Genomic DNA, 13,450 nt, shown 5'->3' with positions numbered 1-13,450 from the left:
TCCTATCTGTCTTGCTCACTGCTGGTATCCCCAGCACATACAGCAGGCACAGTCAAGGACTCAAGCGTCTGCTGACTGAAGCAAAAAAATCAAAAGCAGCCCTGAAAGACAAAGATAAGAATCTTAAGAGGTTAAAACCCAGGGGTGCCTGGGTGGCTCAGTCGTTAAGAGTCTGCCTTCGGCTCAGGTCATGATCCCAGGGTCCTGGGATCGAGCCCCGCATCGGGCTCCCTGCTCTGCAGGGAGCCTGCTTCTCCCTCTCCCACTCCCCCTGCTTGTGTTCTCTCTCTCTCTGTCAAATAAAATCTTAAAAAAAAAAAAAAAAAAAAAGAGGTTAAAATCCAGTATGCTTATTTAAAAAATTATGCAAGTGATTTCCTACGTACATATCCTTCTAGTATTTTATTTTCTAATTACCAATACTTAAGTCTCTTGAAGAACTGACATATTTCTCTATGGATGAAAATATGAAGTATGGATATAATTATATTTTGTTTCCTGAGGGTGGAGAGGAAAGAAAGGCTTGCATCACTAAGTAAAAGATGAAGTAAGGCTAAAATAAAAACACTGAGTATTAGTACAAGATTAGAGAAATAAATGGAACAAAATATAAAGTTTAGAAATACCCCCCCCGGGGGGGCGCCTGGGTGGCTCAGTCGGTTAAGCATCTGCCTTCGGCTCAGTCATTATCCCAGAGTCCTCGGATCGAGTCCCGCATCCGGCTCCGTGCTCAGTGGGGAGTCCGTTTCTCCCTCTGCTTGCTGCTCCCTCTGCTTGTGCTCATGCTACGCACGCTCACTCTCACCCTCTCTCTCTGACAAATAAATATTTTTAAAGAAGAAAAAAAGAAATATTACCTTCTCCAAAAGAAACATACCCTGTAAGACACACTTTACAAAGGTGGCTTTTCCTTTCTTTCTTTCTTTTATTAAGATTTATTTATTTAGGGGTGCCTGAGTGGCTCAGTCGGTTTAAGCATCTGCCTACGGCTCAGGTCATGATCCCAGGGTCCTGGGATGGAGCCCCGCATTGGGCTCCCTGCTCAGCAGGGAGCCTGCTTCTCCCTCTGCCCCCTCACTCCCTGCTCTCTGTCTCTCAAATAAATAAGTAAAATCTTAAAAAAAAAAAAAATTTATTTATTTATTTGAGAGAGGAGAGAGAATGTGGTTTGGGGGGAGCAGAGGGAGAGAATCTTCAAGCAGACTCCCCGCTGAGCCCAGAGCCTGACGACCCATGAAATCATGACCTGAGCTGAATCCAAGAGTCAGACACTTAACCAACTGAGCCACCCAGGCGCCCCCAAAGGTGGCTTTTCAAATCACTAGGTAAAAGGATAAATCAGTAGTCAGGACAACCAATTAACAACTTGGCACAAAAAGTTAGATTCCTTCTTCTTACCATAAACAAAAATAAAATTCCTGATATATTAAAAAAATATTTAAAAACCACTGAAAAAGAAAATATTAGTATCTATCTGATAGGTCTGGGTAAGCCTATTTATTAGTTTTCTCAGAGATAAAAGATATTGTATCCATCATAAAAGGACAGGAACAGAATAATAATAAAGTAATACCAGACACTTCTCCAAATGCTTCACATAATTAATTCACTTAAGTTACAACACTGCCATGAGACATACACTATTTTTTTATTTTTACACACTATTACTCTCATTTTACACACGAGGAAACTATCCACAATCTTAAATAGTATACTATTTCACCTCTCTGCTTCACAGAACAAAAGGGAGCTCCTGAAAATTAAAAATATAAGAATACATATCCAGCAATTCCACTTCTGGGTATTTATCCAAAAGAGATACTAGAACTCCCATGTTCACTGCAGCGCTATTCACAATAGCCAAGATGTGGAAAGAACCTCAATGTCCATCAACAGAAGAATGGATAAAGAAAATGTGGAATATACATAAAATGGACTACTATTCAGCCTTAAAAAAAGAATTCTGTAACATGCAACAACACTAATGAACCTGGAAGATCTGATGCTAAGTGAAATAAGCCAGTCACAAAAAGGCAAATACTGCATGATCCACTTCTATGAGGCATCAATCTCACAGATTCATAGATTCAGAGTGGAATGGTGGTTGTCACGGGGCTGGGAGTAGGCAGAAATGGGCAGTTATTAATCAAGTGCATCAAGTTTCAGTTAAATAAGACGAATAAGCTTTAGAGATCTGTTGTACAATGCTCTACCTATAGTCAACAATTATATACACTTAAAAATTTGTTAAGAGGACAGATCTCATCTTAAATGTTCTTATCACAATAACATAAATAATAAATCTTATCATCCATGATGTCAATAAATTGAAAAGCCTTCATGAGAGGTGGGAAGGAAGGGCTTTGTAATCTACAGCAATTGGAAGAAAACTTAAGTACTGTCAGTTTGTCCTGGCAGCCATAGAAGGCACAAGTTTCTGCATACATATGAAGAGCATAACTATATTCTTATAGGGACTGTGGCTGTTCAGAGTTATATGAAGAATGGAGTAAATAAAAATGTTGATGAACATGGGGGCACCTGGCTGGCTCAGTCAGTAGAGCATGTGACTCTTGATCTTGGGAGTCATGAGTTCGAGCCCCATGCTGGGTGGAGATTACTTAAAAAAGTTGATGGGGTGCCTAGGTGGCTCAGTCGGTTAAGCATCTGCTTTCAGCTCAGGTCATGATCCCAGGGTCCTAGGATCAAGTCCCACATCAGGCCCTCTGCTCAGCAAGGAGTCTGCTTCTCCCTCTCAACTTTTCCTCTGTGCTCTCCCTCTCTCTCTCAAATAAATAAATAAAATCTTAAAAAAAAAAAAGTTGATGAATATGAAAAATAAATATTGTATGAACGTAAGTGGAAAAAAACAACAGTCTAGAAAATGCAATCAAGGGGTGCGCCTGGGTGGCTCAGTCATTAAGAGTCCTGGGATCGAGCCCCACATCAGGCTCCCAGCTCAGCGGGAAGCCTGCTTCTCCCGCTCCCACTCCTCCTGCTTGTGTTCCCTCTCTCGCTGTCTCTCTCTCTGTCAAATAAATAAATAAAATCTTAAAAAAAAAAAAATGCAATCAAAGAAATCTCCCACAAAGTAAACAGAGATGGAAACAACAGAAAAAAAGATAAATTTACAGGATCAGTTCAAAAGATTCAAAATCCAATTAACAATTCCACAAAAAGAATAGAGAAAATAAAGGGGAGAAAAATCAAGGACATAATTCCAGAAAATTTCCCAGAACTGAGGGACATTAACTTTCAGTCCATTAAGTTACCAGCACATTAGATGAAAAGAGGCACACGAAAAACATCATTATAAAATTTCAGAATGCTGGGAAAGAGAAGTTCTAAAGTTTCATAGGTCAAAGGTAACTGACATCTCATGAACAGTGAAAGCCAAAGGGCAATAGAGCAGTATCTTCAAAATTCTGAAGGAAAACTATGTCCAAACTAGACTTCTATACCCAGCCAAACTAAAAATCAACATGAAAGTAGAATAAAGGCATTTTTAGACATAAACAATTTACCACCTGTGTACCCTTTTCTCAAGAAGCCAATGGAGAAAGGTACTCTTCCAAAACAAGAGATTCAATCAAGAAGGAAAGGATATGGGGAAAAGATAATGGGATCCAGCACAAGAGACATAGGAAAAGTCATGAGGATGATGATGTTGAGAAAGCAAGCATGACAGCTGGGCAGCTACCTAGAGAACATCCAAAATGGAGATCAGAAGGTATCTCCAGAAAGATAAAACTTGTAATATGGCTAAAATGTTTAAAATATTGAGAAGTGGGGAGCCTGGGTGGCTGGGCTCCCTACTCAGCAGGGAACCTGCTTCTCCCTCTCCAGCTCCCCCATGCTTGTGTTCCTTCTCTCGCTATCTCTGTCAAGTAAATAAAATCTTTAAAAATAAATAAATAAAATAAAAAATAAAATATTGAGGAAGATTTACACTTCTGGGTAGAGTTTAAAGATTAATTACTGATGAGAAATAGAAATTAAGCAAAACAGACCAAACAAAAGATACTAACAACAGAAAATAAAAAGATATGCAAAACAGGAAATTAACCATAGCATGTAAAATGATTTGGCTGTAAGTTATACTCAACCATAAACCTCCTACAATGAATACTGCTCTAACCAAAATTACATTATAACAGAGTGACAATAAATGTGAATGTGTGAGGTGGTCAGGAATTCTACCAGAAACCACTACCATCCAAGGTGGGAAATTAACAAATACCAAAAACCAGAAAATCACTAAGTAGCAAAATAAGCTTATTATGTAGAAGCAATAGCAAAAGAAACAGTAGAGTTGGCAATGATTGCTTCTAGAAACTAGGAAGGATTTTTACACATGTATTAAGACAAAAAAATACAATATATAAAATGCTTTTTAAAGTTAAGAAAATATACTGAGTGAAAATCAAATGTATACATAAGTGTATTCACGTCTATCACATAGTTATCAGACAGGAAAAAATGCAGAAGAGCCTAAATGTCTACCAAAAAAGAACCAGTTAGATAATTTTAAATTACATGGCACATCCATGATGAAATGCCATGAGTCACTTAAAAATGCAAATGGGGAATGTTAACAAGAACCAGGTGAGACAAGAAAGTCCAGCCCAGATTTTGATTAAACACACACCACATATCCAAGTAACACATGCATGAAAAGAGACTATTCACCAAAATATTAACAATGATTATATATATGTCAAGTTTATGGATGATCTTTCAATACTTCCTAATGGATAAACATGTTATTAAGTTAGTTAAAATAAAAAAGGTTAACTGTTGATTCTACAACTTACAATAGAATCAGAGAGGAGAGCAGAGCTACTTTATCATCTTGTTTGTTTATTAAGCTGAAAAATAAACACTGCTTAATAAGAACCCAGAACTTCTATTAAGGAATCTTCTAGATAAGCAACTCTTAACATAAGGCTGGTTTTATAAGCCAATGAAGTTATTATTAGTTCCTTTTAGCACCATGCATTTACCTTATTTGAACAATGATTCAACTTGCACCGGATCCCAAACAGACACTACCCGCAAAAGAACACTGGCAGTGTCACGGCCTTCTCCAATTTACAAAGTCAGGATACAATTCTGGAAAGAGAGGAAACAAGCAGGGATAAGACAACTACCCAAACCTTGCAGATTGTATCGTGAAATACAGATGCTTGAAATCTCTAAGCAAAAACTCTACTTTAACCCTTAACTTTACTCCAGGTGGACACAGGCTTCTCTCTCAAAGCATACTCGCCTGAGGGTCTTCTGTCTCACACACGTTTTTATCCATCCAACCCCGTACATACAGTAAGGCTGCAGAACTGCAACTAAAACCTTCCTCTTAAAACCTGATACTCTCGGGCGCCTGGGTGGCTCAGTTGGTTAAGCGACTGCCTTCGGCTCAGGTCATGATCTTGGAGTCCCTGGATCGAGTCCCGCATCGGGCTCCCTGCTCGGCGGGGAGCCTGCTTCTCCCTCTGACCCTCCCCCTCTCATGTGCTCTCTGTCTCTCTCATTCTCTCTGTCTCAAATAAATAAATAAAATCTTAAAAAAAAAAAATAAAACCTGATACTCTCACTGGCAATATTTCAGGTGCTACGGTTTGCATTATGCAAGACTAATGCACGAATTCCATAATTTAACCTGGACAATTACTTCAGAAGAATCAGATACTTGAAACAAAAAAACGTAACTGAGGTATGCCGAACTGAATTTAACACATTTCAAATTAAAACAACTTCCCATCCTCATCCCTCAAAGCACAAGAAAGTCCAGCCCAGATTTTGATCCAGTTAAATATTCTCAGATCTAAACATTACTAACATAGCCATACATCAAAGCTATGTAGTATTATCCAAAACAAATAGGAAAACAAAGTTCCAAGATCAGCAAGTATGTAATGTCCTTACTCCTAGCTTATTAAAGCTTACCATTCATCCATATTGCTCTTTTTTTCACTTATTTATTCAGCATTCACTCAATTAAAGATACCCACCTTAGCTTTCTCTGAAATCTGTGGTTTGCACATAGCTGAACCCTGCCTACCCAGCCAGGAAAAGAAAGGAATATATTTGCTTAAGCTATGGTCTCTTGGTACATGTGAACCCTCAGCCTAAACACCTCCTCCCCCAGCAAGCTGTCCCTGGTGCACAAAGGCTGAGTTCGGTACTGCCTCTTGGTGTTACCCTAGACATGTCTCTCCTTACGCTCATCTCATTATATCCATTAATGTCAATTTCCCTCAAAGGACTGCAAACTCTGTATACCTAAACAGTGATACATGTTTGCTGAGTAAACTGAAAACCCAAGCAATAAAATCTTGACCTATACCAAAGGTAATCAGGTAATTAACACTAGGAAGAGGCAATAAAAACCTACTCTTAGGGGCGCCTGGGTGGCTCAGTCGTTAAGCGTCTGCCTTCAGCTCAGGTCATGATCCCAGGGTCCTGGGATCGAGCCCCACATCGGGCTTCTGGCTCAGCGAGGAGCCTGCTTCTCCCTCTGCCTCTGCCTCTCTCCCTGCTCATGCTTTCTCTCTCTCTGTATCTGTGTCTCAAATGAATAAATAAAATCTTTAAAAAAAAAAAAAAAACTAACAAGACTATTTTATCAAGGGGCGCCTGGGTGGCTCAGTAGTGAAGTGTCTGCCTTCAGCTCAGGTCATGATCCCAGGGTCCTGGGATCTAGCCCCGCATCGGGCTCCCTGCTCCACAGGAAGCCTGCTTCTCCCTCTTCCACTCCCCCTGCTTGTGTTCCCTCTTCTCGCTGTCTCTCTGTCAAATAAATAAATAAAATATTTTTTTAAAAAAAGACTATTTTATCCAGATAACATGAGTATTCAGTCAGCCCCTTTACCAAATTAATGACAGTGTTCACATCTACTTAGCTGATAAATAGTAATATAGCACTTTCAAAAACTTTCCTGCAAAATATTTTTCCATATATTCTTGCCACTTATTCTTAGAACATATCTTAGGTTACATCAGCCAAAACTTCTCCTTGTTTCTAACTGCAGAGGCGCAGGGGCTCACATCAGTCAGCTGGAGGGAAGTCTCCAGGACTGAGAACCGCTTACTCTACAATGCTCTGAATGAAAGAAACGACTATTCTAATACACCCATCCTTAAGATTCTAACCAGATAGCTAGCAAACACACACACACCTTTCCATTTCACTACCCTATCATGTTTTGTTTGTTTTTTTTTTTAAGATTTTATTTATTTGACAGAGAGAGACATAGCGAGAGAGGGAACACAAGCAGGGGGAGCTGGAAAGGGAGAAGCAGTGTTCCCACAGAGCAGGGAGCCTGATGTAGGGCTCGATCCCAGGACGCTAGGATCATGACCTGAGCCAAAGGCAGACGTTTACCAACTGAGCCACCCAGGCGCCACCCATCATGTTTTTTTCCTATTAAGTAACCTCCTCTTGGACACCAGCAAGAATTTTATCACCCCAACAAATCTTCAATCTTCCATTGTTAACAATGGGTGAAGAAGCAAATCTGAGGATCTAGCCCTCAGTTATTCTGTGACAATAAGGAGACACCTAAAGCCCTCAGTCATCCCTGCCACCCATTTTTATATGCACCCTCCCCAACTTGTCCTGCCTGTGTCATCTGGACAGTCCACAAGCATACTTTTCCCTTGGTCAAATACCAAATTATTAACAAGATACCATGGCACTGCCAACAATATAGCTTTTCCCCTCTACACAATTTGTCCACTTATTCAACAAAAAATTTATTAAGTACCTACCACATTGCCAGGCACTATTCTAGGCAATGGTGGTTTGACAATTTAAGTATCTCTTCATTCCCGGAGCTTATATTCTAGGGGGAAGATAGGGGTACAAAGACATGGGTGAACAAACAGGGCCTTACAAGCCATTTAAGGACTTTGGTTTTCTTCTGGGTAATGTGGGCAGCCAATGGAAAGTTTTCAGTAGAAAAGTAACATGATCAGAATTATGTTTTAGAAGGATCATTTTGGCTGCTGAATGTAGAACAGATTTCAATAGGACAAGGTCAGAAGAAATTAGTAGATATTGCCTATAATAATCCAGGTAAAGGACAGGAGTGGCTTAGACCAGAGTGTACCTCAGAATACTCCCATGTTCCAAACACTACCAGACCTTAAGTAACAACTTAGTTCCTAAATCCAAACAGAAGGTAAACACTAATATTCTAGGACCACAGTATTTGTACCCCTATGGTTAAAGACTTGATTTTTTTTTTCCTCATCTCACCTCAGGCACCCACAGTAATCTTAGTTACTGAGATAAAGAACATGAAGAAAACACAAGGATGACCTTGCCTGTTCCTATGAATCTGAGTTCAAAGCTAGTCCTTTAAACCACCAAGCATAACTTGCTTGTATAAGACTAATTTGCTCCTAGCATCAAAAGCAAGAGACCAATAGAAGTCAACAAAAGAGCAGTGTCTTCTATTCACATTAAACCAAAATATCCACCAAATAAAATTTAGGGGTGCCTGGGTGGTTCAGTCAGTTAAGCATCTGACTCAGTTTCTGCTCAAGTCATGATCTTAGGGTCCTGAGATCAAGCTCAAGTCAGGCTCCGCACTCAGCACAGTCTGATTGTCCCCCTCCCTCTGCTCCTCCTCCAGCGTGCACTCTCTGGCTCTCAAATAAAATCTTTAAAAAAAATAAAAGGAGGGGCGCCTGGGTGGCTTAGTCAGTTGAGCAGGGGCCTTCGGCTCAGGTCATGATCCCACTGGGATCGAGCCCCACATCGGGCTCCCTGCTCGGCGGGAAGCCTACTTCTCCCTCTCCCACTCCCCCTACTTGTGTTCCCTCTCTCGCTGTCCCTCTGTCAAAAAAATAAATCAAACCTTAAAAAAAAAAAAAACTAACAAAATTTAACCTTAGCTACCTCCCGTCAAAAAAAAAATTACTAGGAACTGAGGAGATTATGACAGCTGGGCAAATAAACCTTTAGTGTTTTATCACAGAAAACCGTGCAATGTTTCTTCTAAGCCCCTTCTGTGGCATCAGCAGGAACTGAGACTGAATCCAAGGCTGGTGAAATTACTAAAAGTGGCTTTGGAGAGAAAGATACTTCCAATATGGGTGGTGAATACGGGGCCTTCTACATTCAGGGGTCATCAAATGATGCACACAGGCCAAATCTAGCCCAACCTATTTTTTCTTTTTTCACCACCCATGAGCTTATTTATTTATTTATTTTTAAAGATTTTACTTATTTATTTGACAGAGAGACACAGTGAGAGAGGGAACACAAGCAGGGGGAGTGGGAGAGGGAGAAGCAGGCTTCCTTTGGAGCAGGGAGCCCGATGCGGGGCTCGATCCCAGGACCCTGGGACCATGACCCAAGCCGAAGGCAGAAGCCTAACCGGCTGAGCCACCCAGGTGCCCCTGCTGTATTTATTTATTTATTTATTTATTTTTAAAGATTTATTCATTTGACAGAGGGAGAGAGAGCGAAAGAGGGAACACAAGTAGGGGGAGTGGGAGAGGGAGAAGCAGGCTTCCCGCTGAGCAGGGAGCCCAATGTGGGGCTCAATCCCAGGAACCCAGGATCACGACCTGAGCCAAAGGCAGACGCTTAACAACTGAGCCACCCAGGCGCCCCTGTTCCTACATTTTTAAATGGATGAAAAAAATCAGGAGTATTTCAGGATGTGTGAGAATTCTATGAAATTCCAACTTCAACATCTATCAGTAGTTCTACTGGAACACAGCCGTGTCCCTTCGTTTGCAGCTAGCTGCTTTCACACAACAGCAGAGTGGAGTAGCTGCAAACGAGATCACATGTGGTCTCACCACTTTGTGCTGCTACAGATCGCAGTGCTGCGGTTACAGCTCAGTTAGTTGTTCAAGTACCGTGCATTCTGTCATTTTATTAGTTTTAAATCACCAGTATATCACCATATGGTAAAACAAGACAAAAGCAGACTTTGAACATTACCCATTTAAGGGACAGTGTGGAGTGTGGATTATTTTGTTAATGATTTAGATGGAAAAATTCTATCATGAAAAACACCTAACTGTGCCAAGAATACAATATATGTCGACATTACCAAACTAAGCATTCATTATCACAATATTCGTATCTAACACCATTTGTTAGAAAATTAGGAAATTTAAAACAGTATCTCATCCTAAAAGAATCTTCACAAAAATACAAATGAAGCTACAACCAAAGTAAGTTTCTGAGTGGTTCATCTGTTAGTGAAACAGGGAAAGCCATTTATTTACAGTGAGTTGATTAAATCATGTTTGTGGCAGCCAAAGAAATGCGTCCAGAGAAAATCATCTTAAGACTATTAGCCTTTTGGGGCGCCTGGGTGGCTCAGTCGTTAAGCATCTGCCTTCGGCTCAGGTCATGATCCCAGGGTCCTGGGATCAAGCCTCGCATCGGGCTCCCTGCTCGGCGGGGAGCCTGCTTCTCCCTCTCCCAGTCCCCCTGCTTGTGTTCCCTCTGTCGCTGTGTCTCTCTGTGTCAAATAAATAAAACCTTAAAAAAAAAAAAATTAGCCTTTCAACTGGAAAAGTTGAGGACAATGGGAGCAACAACAGTAGTCAATTAAAAAATAAGGCAGGGATGCCTGAGTGGCGTGGTCAGGTAAGCATCGGATGCATCGGACTCTTGGTCTCAGCTCAGGTCGTGTTCTCAGGGTCATGAGATCGAGCCCGCATCAAACCTGCATGGGGATCTGTGCTCAGAAGGGAGTCTGCTTGAGATTCTCTCTCCCTCTCCCTTTGCCCCTCCAACTTGTGCACTGTGCTGTCTCTCTCTCTCTAAAAAAAAATAAGGCAGGTAGAGGGGAAAGGAGTTGACCTAAGTAACTATGGAAATGAGTGAAACAGGGAAAACAGCAAAAGGAACTGCATATAATCACTGTATTCTAGATGTTGAAGTTGTTTCCCATGGGGGTATGGGATAACATATTCTGAAACCATTACATATGTATACTGGAATTAATAAATGGATGGCAGATGGTGTGAGCCAAATTTCTCACTGCTGGGAGTGGGAGGCCACAAACAAGACAGACAGAAAGGCTAGAATGATCCAGGTGGTACTGGATTAGAAGTGGAGATACCAGTGTAAGCTCCCGTTTAGCTTAATACAGATACAAATGGATACACACAGATACATCAGAAATATTTACAGATATTTCTGTATGTATATAAAATGTGTTATTATACACCTATTTCCTGTATGTATACACACATATTATTTCCTTGCTCTGTCAGCTGAGAAGACCTATACACAGTAACATTCCAGTAGCAATAAGCACACCTAGCACCCACACCTTGATTTCTAATAATATTCTCCAATAAAAGAAACCAAAGCTCCTTGGAGAAATGACTGACTCTAGGGCTGAGGCCAGCAGTACACGGGACAAGCCTGGAATATCTTGCAGTGCCAGGAAGGAAGAAAGTGCAACAAACGAACATACAAAAACCACCACAATGAAGGGAGTATGTCAAAAGGACATTTCTGTCCAACTGAAAGAGTTCAAGAGCCAAAATTTTTTTTAAAAAATTGAACAAAATGAAGTAATGGATAACTCAAAGTATAAAGTATCTATGAATCTATACTGATAATGGATGAGAAGAGACCAATTTCCCATGCCAAAGAATTCCAAATAATTTATGTATATATTCCACCCTCCAGAAGGTGGAACATAGCTCTCCATTCCATAAGTGGAGTAGAGCGAGCCTCGTGATTTCCTTCCAAAAAGTACAGTATGGAGGGGAGGGAATAATTTACACCAGAGAAACCTAGCCAGGTGATCAAAATTAACATCAACAACAAATCATGTTGGTAACATGTATTCCTTGATATGATGTGAAGGAAATGATACCTTACTTCTGTGGTCTTTCTCACTAAAATCCGTAACACCAGTCTAACCATGAGAAAAATCTCAACTGAGGGACGTTCTACAAAGTATCTAACCAGCACTCCTCAAAACTGTCAAAGTCACCAAAAATAGGAAAAGTCTGAAAAGGTGTCACAGCCAAGAGGAGTCTAAGGAGACATAACTACTAAATGTATATCCTAGATAAGATCCAGGAACAGAAAGGGGGAATTAGGTAAAAATTAAGAAAATGTGCATAAAGTAAGGACTTTAGTTAACAAGAATGCATCAACACTGGTTCATTAGCTAGGACCAATGTACCATACTAATTTGTTAACAGGGGAAATGGGCATGAGGTATACATGGGAACACTCTGTACTACTTTCTCAGATCTTCTGTAAATCTGAAACTGCTCAACAACTGAGTATTTGTTAAAAGGGGAAGGGAATGATAGCAGCAATGTCCACAACAGCCAAACTGTGGAAAGAGCCAAGATGTCCATCAACAGATGAATGGATAAAGATGCGGTATATATATACAATGGAATATTATGCGGCCATCAAAAGGAATGAGATCTTGCCATTTGCAACGACGTGGATGGAACTGGAGGGTATTATGCTAAGCGAAATAAGTCAAACAGAGAAAGACATGTATCATATGACCTCACTGATATGAGGAATTCTTAATCTCAGGAAACAAACTGAGGGTTGCTGAAGTGGGGGGTGGGGTGAGAGGGATGGGGTGACTGGGTGATAGACACTGGGGAGGGTATGTGCTCTGGTAAGCGCTGTGAATTGTTCAAGACTGTTGAATCTCAGATCTGTACCTCTGAAACAAATAATGCAATATATGTTAAGAAAAAAAAAAAAAGAAGAAGAAGAAGAATGTAGCAGGAGGGGAAGAATATAGCAGGAGGGGAAGAGTGAAGGGGGGGAAATCGGAGGGGTAGACGAACCATGGGAGACGGTGGACTCTGAAAAACAGACTGGGGGTTCTAGAGGGGAGGGGGGTGGGAGGATGGGTTAGCCTGGTGATGGGTGTTGAGGGGGGCGCATTCTGCATGGAGCACTGGGTGTTATGCACAAACGATGAATCATGGAACACTACATCTAAAACTAATGATGTAATGTATGGGGATTAACATAACAATAAAATTTTTTTAAAAAGGGGGGGGAAGGGAATGATTTTCACCACTGTTGCCTCTTGATTCAACAGATAATATAGACAGTGTGTAGCTGTTTACTGCAGAAGTCAATGCTGGTTTTGAAGTGACTGAAGAGTTAGCCTCTATGAATAGTCTATATGGAACAACTATAGGTGAGAATCTTTCAAAGATGTGTGAGAGAACACTAATACAACCTGACCTTGAATCTGCTGAGATGTGTGGCAAATGGTGGTGGTAAAAAATACGTAAAGAAGAAAGGACTTAATTGGACAAATTTACAGGGCTTGTGAAAATGTAAGGTGTTTCAAACATATGGTTATTCACTGTACTATTCATCAGCAGGTACTCTACAAAGAACTTTTAATCACATGTTGAGCCAGTATTATCAAAAGTCCCCCTCATTCACTGTCAATTCACTTTTGTAGAC

The 13,450-nt window shown here is 40.6% G+C and overlaps 1 protein-coding gene across 1 annotated transcript in view; it reads right to left on the bottom strand.

Moving 5' to 3' along the window:
* Window positions 1–13,450, bottom strand: part of THRAP3 (thyroid hormone receptor associated protein 3) — a 72,568-nt gene that overhangs the window by 42,859 nt on the left and 16,259 nt on the right. Inside the window, exon 2 of the mRNA XM_021684210.2 lies at window positions 5,004–5,112. The gene's annotated coding sequence lies outside the window, so the exon portion shown is untranslated. The remainder of the gene's footprint in view (window positions 1–5,003; window positions 5,113–13,450) is intronic.

Source organism: Neomonachus schauinslandi, chromosome 4 (assembly GCF_002201575.2).
Source record: "Neomonachus schauinslandi chromosome 4, ASM220157v2, whole genome shotgun sequence".
Classification (NCBI taxonomy): Eukaryota; Metazoa; Chordata; class Mammalia; order Carnivora; family Phocidae; genus Neomonachus; species Neomonachus schauinslandi.
Note: the sequence above shows the minus strand (reverse complement) of the source record. Positions and strands in the feature narration are given on the sequence as shown.